Source organism: Natrix helvetica, assembly GCF_964273705.1.
Source record: "Natrix helvetica genome assembly, chromosome: 2".
NCBI classification, from domain to species: Eukaryota; Metazoa; Chordata; class Lepidosauria; order Squamata; family Natricidae; genus Natrix; species Natrix helvetica.
The window spans coordinates 193,517,845-193,530,783 of record NC_138552.1 but is presented as its reverse complement, the minus strand read 5'-3'; positions in this window follow the sequence as shown (position 1 = coordinate 193,530,783).

Genomic DNA, 12,939 nt, shown 5'->3' with positions numbered 1-12,939 from the left:
TAGATTATAAGATAACTTTCCAAGTTTGCTTTACTCCTTTATGGGCTATTTTGGTGGTTATGAGTATGACCAATATCATTGATATTAATTATAAATGGGGTAAGGGGGGAAAGAACCTCAATAATAATTTGAATATAATTTTCTAAATTAACAATGCAGGTTCCTTCCTTATTTTTGGGATAGAAATGTTGATAGAATCCCTTAATGGAAATGAACACATGAGCATGCGTTAAAAAATAAAATGTAGTTAATTTTGTTACCTGAATAAAATAGTCAGCAAAAAACCCCATCATTTTTCTCATTGGTATCTATATGGTTTAAAAGAGTTCTCTCTCTCAACTAGCTGTTAATTATTTTCTTGTGTTCTCCAAGTAAAGTACACTTTGTTGCCATCAGGATTAAATCAGATACATAAAACAATATAATGGAACTTCAAGACTGATTATGGAGCCATTCCATTATAGGCAAGTGACTGAAATGTGCTCTACCACCGGATGAAATATTGACAGAATCCCAGAGCTAACAAGGAGACTGACCTCCCTTATGCAGATCCTAAGGGGAATAAATAAATCTTGTGTGGTTTATTGGCATGCAGTATCAGTTTCCTTCTGCGTTTGGATTGCCATGCCACCAGTTTTAAGAATCTGGAAGACAAAGAGGCAGGGTTTATAGCTTTCCACTTTTGCTTTTTGTGATTTTATTTACCTAACAGAGATAAAAGCCAATCCAGTCACACTTCATCAAATAAATCAACCAATTTCTCTGATGTGGATACTTTTGCAAATAATTCTCCCACTCCCAGCATAGCAGTTTTTTGTAAAAGGGTAGGAGAATTTTATTTTCCTGTGCACCCTAGCACTTAGCGCAAATCTATTTTAAACATGTAGCTCTAAGCAGGATAAAACATGAGTTTAAAATAAGTGTGAACGGCATGTTTTTACCTCTTTAATTTGCTAATATCAGACCTAGTTCTATCCAGAGTTTTTAAAAAGGCATGTTGAACTTAGCGGCAATTTCTATCCTCACAGTCAGTTGAAATATCATTTGGCCTGGATCCAATGGCATCCTTCTGATAGGGCAACCTTTGATTAGATCTTCCATCTCCCTTCTAGCACCATAAAATCTGCAGTGGTTTGTAATTTGTGATTTTTTTCCTGTTTGGCCAGATTTCTCCAGGTTTTCCCTCAAAAATGCTTCATAGACTTGATCACTCATAATTGAAACTAAGTCTTCAATCCTTTTTGGACCCACTAGGCATTTTTTTCTCTTGTTTAAAATCCATTGTTTATCCTAGACACTTAGAGTGAATTCCACCTTAGCTATTTTTGCTGCCTTCTTTTCTTTTACCCTCCTTTTCTAACCTTCTGTCTAGGTTTTTCTTTCTTAAGGAAACGTTTTTCCTTCTTAATTCTACTTCTAATTGTATCATGGCTTCATATGTGTATACCAGCTTATCTGCAGTCCTCCCTTCTCCTAGGAGAGTTTTCTTTTGAGCATCTTAATTAGAATTTAGAACTTAGAATAACTTTATTGTCACTTTGAATGTGCATTAATCGACATACATTAAAATGAAATTTCATTGCATACCGCTCTCAAAAGATCTACAGCTCCAATATACAATACATAAACTTGGCAAAATAAATAAATATGTATGTACCCACATATATTATATGACACAGAGAAACAATAGTCTACATGTATGTATATATATGCAAGAAAAACGAATCTTGCCAGTTTACCAGTCAGATGGCATAGGGAACAAAGTTGTTACAGAATTTGGTAGTCCTGCTAGAAATACTTTGAAACCTCCACCCTATAGGGAGAGCAACAGAAACAGACCATGAAGTGGGTGTGTGGGATCTCTAACAATGCATTGAGCTCTAAGCACATAGTTCCTTATCAGTGAAGCAGATGACAACTGTTTTCTTGTTTTCTGAAAGAGGTATAGATATGTGGAGAATCATATTTATTGAACCTTTTCATATAATAACAACAAACCAAACAAACAAAAAAAGAAAACCAAACTTAAGAAACATGTAGAAGACTTCTGACCTTCTTTTCAACAGATGATTACATTTTTACTGTTCTTCCACCTTAAGTATTTTACAAGTCCCTTCACTTCTGCATTAGTCCTCCTCTTTCTTAGTCTTCAAATCTATAAATCACCAATTCATTGCTTTCTTTCAGTAAAAGGTCCATAAGCGAATGGGTCCAACCCACAGCCCACAGGCCTCATGTGACCCTGGACAGTTAACAATGTGGTTCCATAAGATTGTAAACTCTTAACATTATTATGTCATTTATATACATTAACTATACTATATATTTCATGTGCAGCCCAAGTCAATATCTCTTCAATCAATGCAGCCTAAACAACCCAAAATGTTGGCCAATCTTGACATAAGGCTTCCAGTCTTTCTAAAACATTTTTGTTATTTGAAACAGGTCACTTTTTCTATTTCTGGAAATTCTGACATTTTCACAATCTACTCCTCCACAGTGAACATTTCAATCTTCTTCCATCATTGTTCATAGGTTATCAGACCCACTGCTTGGGGAGATGAACTCCACTGTCTTTGACCTTTATTTTTACCCTTTTTACCTTGTCCAGGAAATGGAGAGGAAGCTTGATCTGGGCTATGCTAAAAATCTCCTATATATAACTATATCGTAGACCTTACAATTTACCTAACTTTGTCTTAGGTAAAGTAACACACTCCCCCCAACACTCTGGAAAAGACAGAAAATCCTGTCCTCATCCCTGAGCATCACATTAATTTGTCTATTTTGATCATTTCTTACCCACTGCAGCCTCTGTCTATCAAAAGATTTGCCGCCTGGTCACAAACCACTTCTCCAAAATCTCAGGATAGATTCCAGTACTAAGACTCATTATTTATGAATTAAATGATGCTCTATTTTTTAGCAAACTACGTATATTTCCCTCCTTTACACCAGGAGCTCAAGGAGGCTTACAATATATTTCTTTGTTTTTTTTATTTCCCCCACAACAATAACCCTGTGAAGTAGTGTGGGCTAAGTAAGAATAAGTAACCCAAAGTTGCTGAGTCAGTTTCTGTGGCCGAGAGTATACTGGAAACCTGGGTTTCTCTGCTCAGTCCCACATTTTAGACATTGTATGACACTGAGTTACCTCATCATGTAGCCCATGACATTGAGCCAAGTATATTTTGCACAAGAAATCCAGTACAATCTTCCTTCACTCTGTTAAGTTGCTAGGTAACACTCCTACAGCACTCCAATTAGCTATGCACTCTGCACAACACAAACCCATTATTGTATTGTTTTGTCTTGAAGAAGTAATTAACCCAAAGCTTTTTCTTTCCTGGTGTCTTCCTTTGCCATCTCTATTCCTACAACGGCAGTCCTCCAAGGAGCTTCCTCCCCCCCATCCTTTGAAGTAGCTGGCCTATTTTCTCCATATGTGTATATTTATTTTGCAACACGTTAAGAATGAAAGAGAATGGGGGTCTATTTCATCCCCCTTTCATTTGATATTGAACATTTTTTCTTTCGTATAGCATCTGTTTACTCTGCTGAGTGATAAAAGTCACAATAATGGGATGGCAATTCCAAAGCCCAAGGCAGACCATACAGTACAGTGGGAAATGCAGCATTGTTGCATCATAATGAAAAGGTCCAATGACAGATCTGCAAAAGAACCCATTTGTTCTCTCTAGCATTTGGCCTTTCTTAATTTACATCTCACTGAGGTCACAATATCTCTAAAACTTCAGGCAGGGAATTCTCTCCTTTGTTGTGTTAACTGTTCTTACTGCTCTATTGTTCTTATGTTAAACGACAATGCAAATAAACCATTTTCTTGGCTTGTGCTGTAAAATGGTGGATATTGGTAGCTGTACTAATGAGACATCAGTGAGATATGCAAAATCATCTATCATACTTAGTCACAGTCTACCATCTATCTAAAGATAACTTGCTCACCATAACATTTTTCAGCCAGGCAGTAGAAGTCATTTTGTTACTCTGTAATGAGCAGTATGGGTCATCTTAGAGTGATTGATGAAGGAAAGGCTCTGTCTCCCCCCACCCACCCCCACTTTCTCTTTCTTCTAGAAACTTATTATGGCCAAACAGAAAAGGGGGGGGGGATAGTATAGAATGGCAATCAGCTTTCTTGATAATAACAGAATAATAGAGTTGGACCAGTCCAACTCACTGCTGAAACAGGAGACCCAACTGTACACCATTGTGGATAAATGGCTGGGCCCATTCTCTATGATGGGCCCAGCCCTCTGGAATGACCTCCCCCCCCCCGACATTAGGACAACTACTGATCTCCGCTCCTTCCGCACGAAACTTAAGACCCACCTGTTCCAACTAGCTGGCCTGGCTTAAATTACAACTACATTTTCTAATCCCCCCTGGACAATTTTAAATTTAAATTAACTGATTTTTTGGGTACTTTAATCGTTTTAAATTTTATTGTGTTGTTTTTAACTTATGATTATTTATTTATTTATGAATTGTACAATGTTTTGATTACCTCCTCCTTGTCATTTATTTGTATATTGAGTTGAATAAATAAATAAATAAATAAATAAATAAATAAATAAATAAATAAATAAATAAATAATTGTCCAATCTCTTCTTAAAAACCTCCAGCTATGGTGCACCCACAACTTCTGGAGATAAGTTGTTCCATTGATTAATTGTTCTCAATGACAGGAAATTTCTCCTTAATTTTAGGTTGGATCTCTCTTTATTAAGCTTCCAGCAGTTACTTCTTGTCTTGCCCTCAGGTAGTTTGGTGAATGTGTTTTTCTCCTTTGTGACACTGCTCAAATATTGGAAGACTGCTATCATGTCAAACCTAGTTATTCTGTTTATTTGGCTGGACATAGTTCCTGCGACTGTTCATCATATATTTTAGTCTTCAACCCTCTAATCATCTTTGTTGCTTTTCTCTCACTCTTTCTAGTGTCTCAATATTTTTTTTGGTATCGCAATGACCAAAAACTGAATTCAAAATTGAAAAATGATGGCTTTCGTAGAATCATAGGTGACTGGACATCATTTACTGAAAGACTTGAATAATTCAAATTAAAAAGATGCTTATATTATTGAATGGTGGTGGGATGCAAGTATTTAGCTTATTAAACAGCTCAACTGTTCCACATAAATTTTCACAATGCAAGTTTGCAGACTTAGAAAAAAATAATGCAGGAACACCTGGGGCTCAAACCATTAAGGATTTCAGGACAATTCATGTTTTCATGAATGGAAACAGAAAAATGGACAGCCCTAACTGCACTTAGCTCATAAAGCTATCTGAACATTATACATTTAGTGAAAAGGCAAATAATGCATTGAGAGACCAGCTAGCTTGTGTACTTCTTAAGGAAAGCATTAATAAATCATTCTGAAAAGAGACAAATTTAACATTTAAGAGAATGGCTACAATGGCCATTTCCATGGAAACTGGTGTTAAAGAGATACTATAGAGTTACAGTTGGGAGTAAAGCAAGAGTAACCAGTCAAGGTGAACTGTACTACGATTGTGCCAGAGGTTTGTCAAACTCAAGCCTATTTAGTCTATGAAATATCTTCATACTTACAGTACATTTTCAGCCTAAACCCCTTAGCAGAATCAGCATCTAAGAATGAAAAACAATTTGGTGGACGTAACAAAAACTTAATTTTATTGAGGTTCTATCTAAGAGTTTCTAAGGGTTCAAGTCATGCAATGTTGACTTCATCCTGGCTAAGTAGTATTTGCTTTTGATGGCGATTTACTATTTAACTACAGACATTTCAGGTAGAAGTAGAAAAACTCTTGTCTAAAATCGTGGAACGCACTTAATTATGGGGATCATGACTATCAACTCTAATTCTTAAATATGTGAGGATATCTTTCCAATCTTCAAATGACAAACTTTACGTATATATATAGTAAGGAATACATTAATAAAGGCAGATCATTTATTGCTTCTAATATTCCATTTAGGGAAACTGGTAGCTTTAAATGCAGTGTCTTTCTTTCAGATAAATGTGTTAAAATTCATCTACTTAAGCCCTCTTTTAAATAATTTTGAAACTGAATCAAGGATGTCTACAGCACCAGTCCCTGTCTTAACAATGACAGAAATGATCGAGGTGCCATCCTTTTTCATATTTGTTTTTATTGACTTATTTTTATCCGACCTTTATTAGTTTTATATCTAACTCAAGGTGATGAATGTAACTAAAGCATCTGCCTTCTATTTTTCTCCACAACAACAACCTTGTAAGATGAGGTTGGCTGGGAGAGAATGAGTGGCCCAAAATCACCCAGCCAGCTTTCATGCCTAGGGCAGGACTAAAACTCACAGTCTCCTAGTTTCTATCTTGGTGCCTTAACCACTAGACCAAAACTGGCTGTTTGTGTTGAACAAACATTGTGTAATAAATATTGGGTTGCATAAATAATAAATTCATATGCTGCATGCATGGAGAAAGAGTTGGGTCTTCAATAGTCTGGTGATCCAACCAGTCTGAAGCTAGGAAGTGGCATGGTCATGAACTGAATGATTAAATCGTAAAATATCTAACATCCAGGTGATAAGAGTCTTAGTTTCCCAACATAGCAGTATGGGATGGTTCTGGTGACCATTTCATAAACTGGATTCAAAACTAAGAAGCCTTCCTCCTTTGTAGCCAGCTGCTGAAAAATACATATAATCAATAGTTAAGAAACTATGTTTCTGCTATCAGCCATTAGAAGGTCTTGGCCTTAATTGCAACAAAGAGTAATATTGGAATATTCATTTTCAAGTTTTTAGTGTACACTCAGGTCCGGATCTCAGCCTTTGTTAGTGCTATTGAGTGGCTCTCTAAATATTGTATGCAAAATTGGAAGAAAACAAATCAAAGTAAATTGCAGGCTATTGAAGTAAATTGCAGTCTGTTGAAAAAATAGGATAGAGCTTACCATAATTCAATTAGATTAGTTCTTCAGCAGCAATATTTTTTCATATCTGCTTTCCATTCTAGATGTCATTTTTGAGACCTTTTCTCTAGTATCAAGAAAATTTCAGTTTCTGTTTTCTTACATCTTACTGTTTAACATTATAGTTATCTACCCACACAGTTGGATGGCTCAGTCTTCCTGAGCTGATTAGTAATGCAAATGACATACTGCACTCTGCAGAAATTCCAAAAATAGATAGGCTTCCTTTTAAAATGTAGGTGTAAAGGGGATAACACAAACCATTTAACCAGAGTATGTTTTTGTCATTTCCAATGTTCTCCTAGCCTATGTCATGGTACATCAACCAAGCTTTGGTTTGTTCTAACCATGGTTTGTTCCATAACCCTTATGTACATGTTAGACTAATGTTGACGTGTTGTGCAACCAAAGCTTACTTCTTGACATGCAATTCAGCCTAGTTGCACTTACAGCCACTTTCCTCTTGCTTGCTGTATCTTTCTCCACTATATGAAAAAGTCAAGAATGGGAACATTGAAGCAGGTTATTGGAGTTATTACAGAAATGAAGCTCAAATTTAAAACCCAAATATGGCTTTAAAACAAAGAACCATAAGGCATATATTACTTTCTCTATGAAAGGGCATTACTTCTTATTTTCTAAAAGAATTGCCCTGCTTTAATTTATTAACTCACAAAGAGATCACATGTAATTACCCTTAGGGCAGGTTGCTCTTCCTCGACCAGGGGTCTCCAATGTTAGCAACTTTAAGACTTGTGTTACGGTTCTAAATACCATGCAGAAATAAATCATTGTCCAAGGCAAAACATCTTTAAAAGTCCAATTTATTCTACAGGCATGTTAGCACCTCTATGGAATTCCAACTCTGATTTGCATCCTGGAATTCCACCCAGTTGAAAGTTCATGATCTATCCCCACACCCACAAATCCATCACATGTTCCAATCATCATCTTCCACGCTGGCATGTACACCCATCTTCTTCTGGCCAGGTGTCGAGGTGCGGAGACAAAAGACGACCTTGAGCTTCTAAGAAAATCCATAACAATACATTCCACAATCCTACTCCTTTCTATTCCCCCCTCCCAACTGCTACACTATTGAAACAGCATAGAAAATTATAAGAAAGTGTGGCAGGCCAAAGATCCTAAAAAGAACATAACTACAGGCCTGACAATTTGTGGACTTAAATTCCCAGAATTTCTCAGCCAACTTTGCAGATTTGCTAGCTGAGGAATTCTGGGAGTTGAAGTCCACAGGTCTTAAAGTTGCCAAGGTTGGAGACCCCTGTCCTAGACTATCATGAGACCAGGCTTAATGGCTGTGCATCAGAACCTTGTATTCAAATCTTATAAGAACCATGTAGTCACATTCTCTTACAAAGCAGAGCGGAGATCTCAAAATGGTGTATTATCAATTTATGTATAATTCTGTGCTGGCTCTGTGAGCAAGCTACATTGGAAGGATCCAGATACAAGACTTGTTTCTCACACATAAACTCATATATAGCCATATATATCCAGTGCCTTGCAATTGGCAGGTTCCTGTTTTATCTTTGTGTGAGTACATTTTGTCCTCCCTTTATTAACAAGCAATACCAATCCCACTTGAAAGGGTATTATGTCCTCAGTACTCCCTCCCCTCACTTAGTCTCTTATTAAGTCTGAACCAGGAAAATGTATGTTGGGTAACACACTTGGAAGATCATATCTTGGCTTCTTTTCTTAGGTATTCCCTGACAAGAAGGAGAATTTCAATAGTACTAATATAAAGAACACTTCTCTAAAATCCTGATTGTTTGGGAATGTTTTTTAATCTGGGAAAAAATATTTGATTTGCATTTTGGAGACAACTCAGAGAACATAAAAATAGCAATAAAACCCAGTATTTCAGTGACTAGTAAAAATAGAAGCCAGACAACTAAATCTTCTTTCCCCCAAAATCAGATGGATATATTTAACCAGAGGGAGGGTAAAAATTCTGCTGAGAAAAGTCTATGCATAATTATCTCAAATCTGAGGAAAACTATCTCCTTGGTATAACTAAATGATGGATCTCCTTAAGCAAGGCGAACCAATTGAACATCTCTTAAGAAGGAGTTCCATTATTGGGGTGGGGGACTGTCACTGAAGAGATCCTGCTCCTAGTCACCACACTATAGACCAAACTTACCAAGGGGCTTCAAACAGGACTTTCCCAACTGGCCTTATTGAAGAGGAAATGTGTTGAATCCTAACGTATTTAGAGCTTAATAGACTAATAATGACAATTGAGCAATCAACACAGCAGTTTTAATATGGGTCTTATGGTACTATTTAGTCACTCCGCTTAAGAATCAGGCAGCTGTGTTTTGCCCCAATTCCAGCTTCCAACCATCTTCAAAGACAGCCATAAGGAATACATTACAACAAATCAGACTAGGGGTTATTAAATGAAGGATCATTGAGGTTAGGATATTTCAATCTAGCATAAACATGAAAGCTGGGTATAGCCATTCCTTATCACTAAAACCATGTGGGCTTCTAGAGATAGATTGGAATCAAGGAGAATACACAGATTGTGCGTCTGTTGTTACTTAGAGAGAATGCTACCACATCAAATAAAAGAGGCATTTTTCTAATTTCTTCATAACCTCAAGGCAATTGTCAAATATCTGCACCCCTCCTAAATCAAGAAATGGAAAGGAAAAAGAGAGCTGAATATCATCAGAATACTAATGAGAGCACTTCCAATATCCATTAATTTAGCTATTGAGCAGCAAGGGAGTAATAACTGAGTCCTGGGGGAGCCTGTAATTCAAGAGCCAGGTGTCTGAACAGGAATCTCTCATTGCCATTCACTTCACCTACAAATAGGAACTGAATTAATGTAACATGATCACTGAGTGGGAGACCGGGATTCAGAAATGTGGAAAATAAATAAGCAAAGAAATACATTAAAATAAATAATGCTGTCTCCAGGTTCAATCCATGCTCAGTCCAAAATATCCCACAATCGCTGGTTTCAAAGAATTCAAGACAGCAGCATTTCCTTTGTCTTTCTCCTAGTGGAAGGAATGCAGTCTATCAGAAGATTCCATTGCCATGACAGACAATGTCCATTCTGTGTACCTGGAGTATAGAGTATACTAGACAACCCACAAGGCATTTGGTCATCTTTTCAGAGAAAAAGAATGACTGCAGGTGGACAAAAAAGCAGTGGAGGTGGGAGCAAATTCCCACCAGCTTTCCAATTGACAGTGCTTGTGGGAAGCTGGCAAGGAGTGTCAGAAATCACTCATCCTGTGACCCACAGAACTTCTTGTTACTTTGTTGAGCAGAGGGGAAACAAGGAGAGCTATGGGCCACAAGGCAAACTGCATTCCCACTCCTTATTGTATTCCCAAGGGACCTTCCATCCAGAGAGGAAGAGATACAACCTGTCAACAGTAACACACACACACCGCCGGCAGCCCACCCTCACCAGCAGGCACCCAGGTTGCTCCCTTGTCCTTCTCTCACCACCCACTGCCATCAAGAGATTTCAAACTCAGTTAGCTGATCTCCATTCACTTGTCCAGCCTTCTCACCAACTGACTGGATACAGGAGTAAGAGGGAGATGGGGTAAAGGATGGGGATATAGCCCTCCCATCTTCCATTATATCCCACAACCTAGCAGTATGTGCATGGGATGTGTAGTCAGAAGGCTTGGTGGTGCTGCAGAAGTATACTTCCTCAAATTTCATTCTCACAGGAGACATGGGTCCTGGCATTCTATAAGTTACTTGGTTCAATAATTGTTGCCCTGTACCTTCCAATTTTGCCCAAATGAAGGCTACAGAGAAACAGATGCAAGAGTTTTAATAGTATATACAGTAGATAGACATCATATGAAATCTATCAATCAAAGCAGGATATTCCATGGCTAGGTAATATTAGTGTGCAGGCCTTTTTCCTTATCCAGGGCATTTTACCAGAATATTTAAAAGTCTGTAGAGGTACATGTGAAGACCAATGTTTCCTTACCAAACCTGTTCCTCTTCAAATGGAGCTTTAAAAATCAAGACTTGGGAGTTTCTAATGGCTCCAAATAAACAAGAACAATTTTCTTTAGGACTTCCTAGGTTTAAAAATGATACAAGTGAGCCAGAGGTGGGTTGCTAATTTTTTTACTACTGGTTTGGGCGCATTCCTGTGCGCATGTGCATGACCTTCCGTGTGCACGTGCACGCAGGTGGGTGGGCACAGCCTCCCTCTGCCGCTACTACCAGTTCAGCCGATCCGAGCTGAACTGGCAGCAACCCACCTCTGAAGAGAGCTGAGCAAGCTACATTTTCAGCTAGCTGGATGTTCTGCACCACCTTCAAAGGTAGCCCCATACAGTATGCAAACATTGCAGAAACCTAAAAGGGTGATTAGAGTACCATTTCTGGACTAACATAAACATTAGAACTGCAGCACGAGATTTCATCCTGGTCCACCTCTTTGCAGAGTTTATAAACCTCAGTCTGCCCGAATTATTCCTGTACCATTTTTTCCACTACAAATAAAGGATAAAATATCTCAGCTCACACTTGTTTGATATAATAAATGATGGGGTATTCTGATGCTGAGGAATAAAAAATTGGAAATGATTTAAACTTTTATATACCAAGATAAAATTGAAGCATTACAAAAATAATCATCCATATAGTTATGTGCTGGTGTCAAAGTGGCTTTCAACCTGTGAACATTCAAAAAAGCAACAAGGTGACATTTAGCATTTCTAATCCCAAATGATGCATAATGCACCCTAAATGTTGCTTCATCAGCTTTGTCTCTTATATGACAATGAAAATGTAAAAGACAAAACAGAATGCAAACATGTTCATGTCTGTAGGCTTCATGTCTTTCATAATACTTCGGGTTATGCCTTAATGCTGTCAAATTAGCTTAACTGGGAATATCCTTGAATTGGCCCTGACACTTTGACACTTCCATCATTAAATGGTGTTTGCTGGGTATAACTTCATTAAAATGCTACAGCAAATAGATTGACTGAATTGGCTACAAGCATCAGGAGCCTAGAGCTTCATTTGGCTTTTATGTGGTATTGCAGGGACCTCATCCAGTAAGTACCTCTAACAAGCCCCGTTGATATCAAAATGACATCATGAGCATGGACACCATTCTGACAGGGTAGTCCACTTCACTTGCAGATGTCACTAAATTCATTATGCTGGCTACAATTTTATAAGATTGAAGTGAAGTTTTCAAAAATTGTCTTTCAAATAGTTCTTAATAAAGGTCAGGATACCTCTCATGTGGTTAACATTTAGTCAAAATTATGTTATTCACAGAACAGTAATATTTTAAAAAACGTTTTTAAAATCCCATCTTTATTATAAGTGTTATGTATTATAGTTTTCCCTCTGGTCCGTTCCGCTAGAGGGCGCTGTGTTCATTGCTGATTGGTTACCTGTTTGACAACCGGCATATATAAAGAGCTGCCAAACAGGGCTCAGCTGTTGCCAGTTAGCTGAGATGCGCGAATTGTGAAGTGCCGTGTTTGGCAACCTGTTATAATTAAAGCTGTTAGCTGCTTGAAGTCCTGGCTCGCCTCCTATCTGTCCACCCGCGTTCTCCCAGCTAGAACATTGGCGACAAAGGTGGGATCCACAGAGGAGGAGCCCAAGCAGAGCTGTTGAAAGTCACTAAGCTGAGCTAAGTCACAGAGCTGAATTTTCCCTCAGGGAAATCACTCGACGAGACGTCAAGCAAGTCACTCACTATGAAGAGGGCCTCTGATTACCCCCCACGGAGAGAAGAATTGCCTCAGGATGGCTTCAATGAACACATTGGCCATTTTTAAAGGGGCCACAGAAACTTGGGACTCTTATATTTCCTGTTTCGAGTGCTTTTTAGAAGCCAATGACTACGCTGATTTGACTAAACAGCGTAAGAAGTTGTGCTTCCTAAACTTATATGGAACAGAGATGTTTAATTTGGCGGG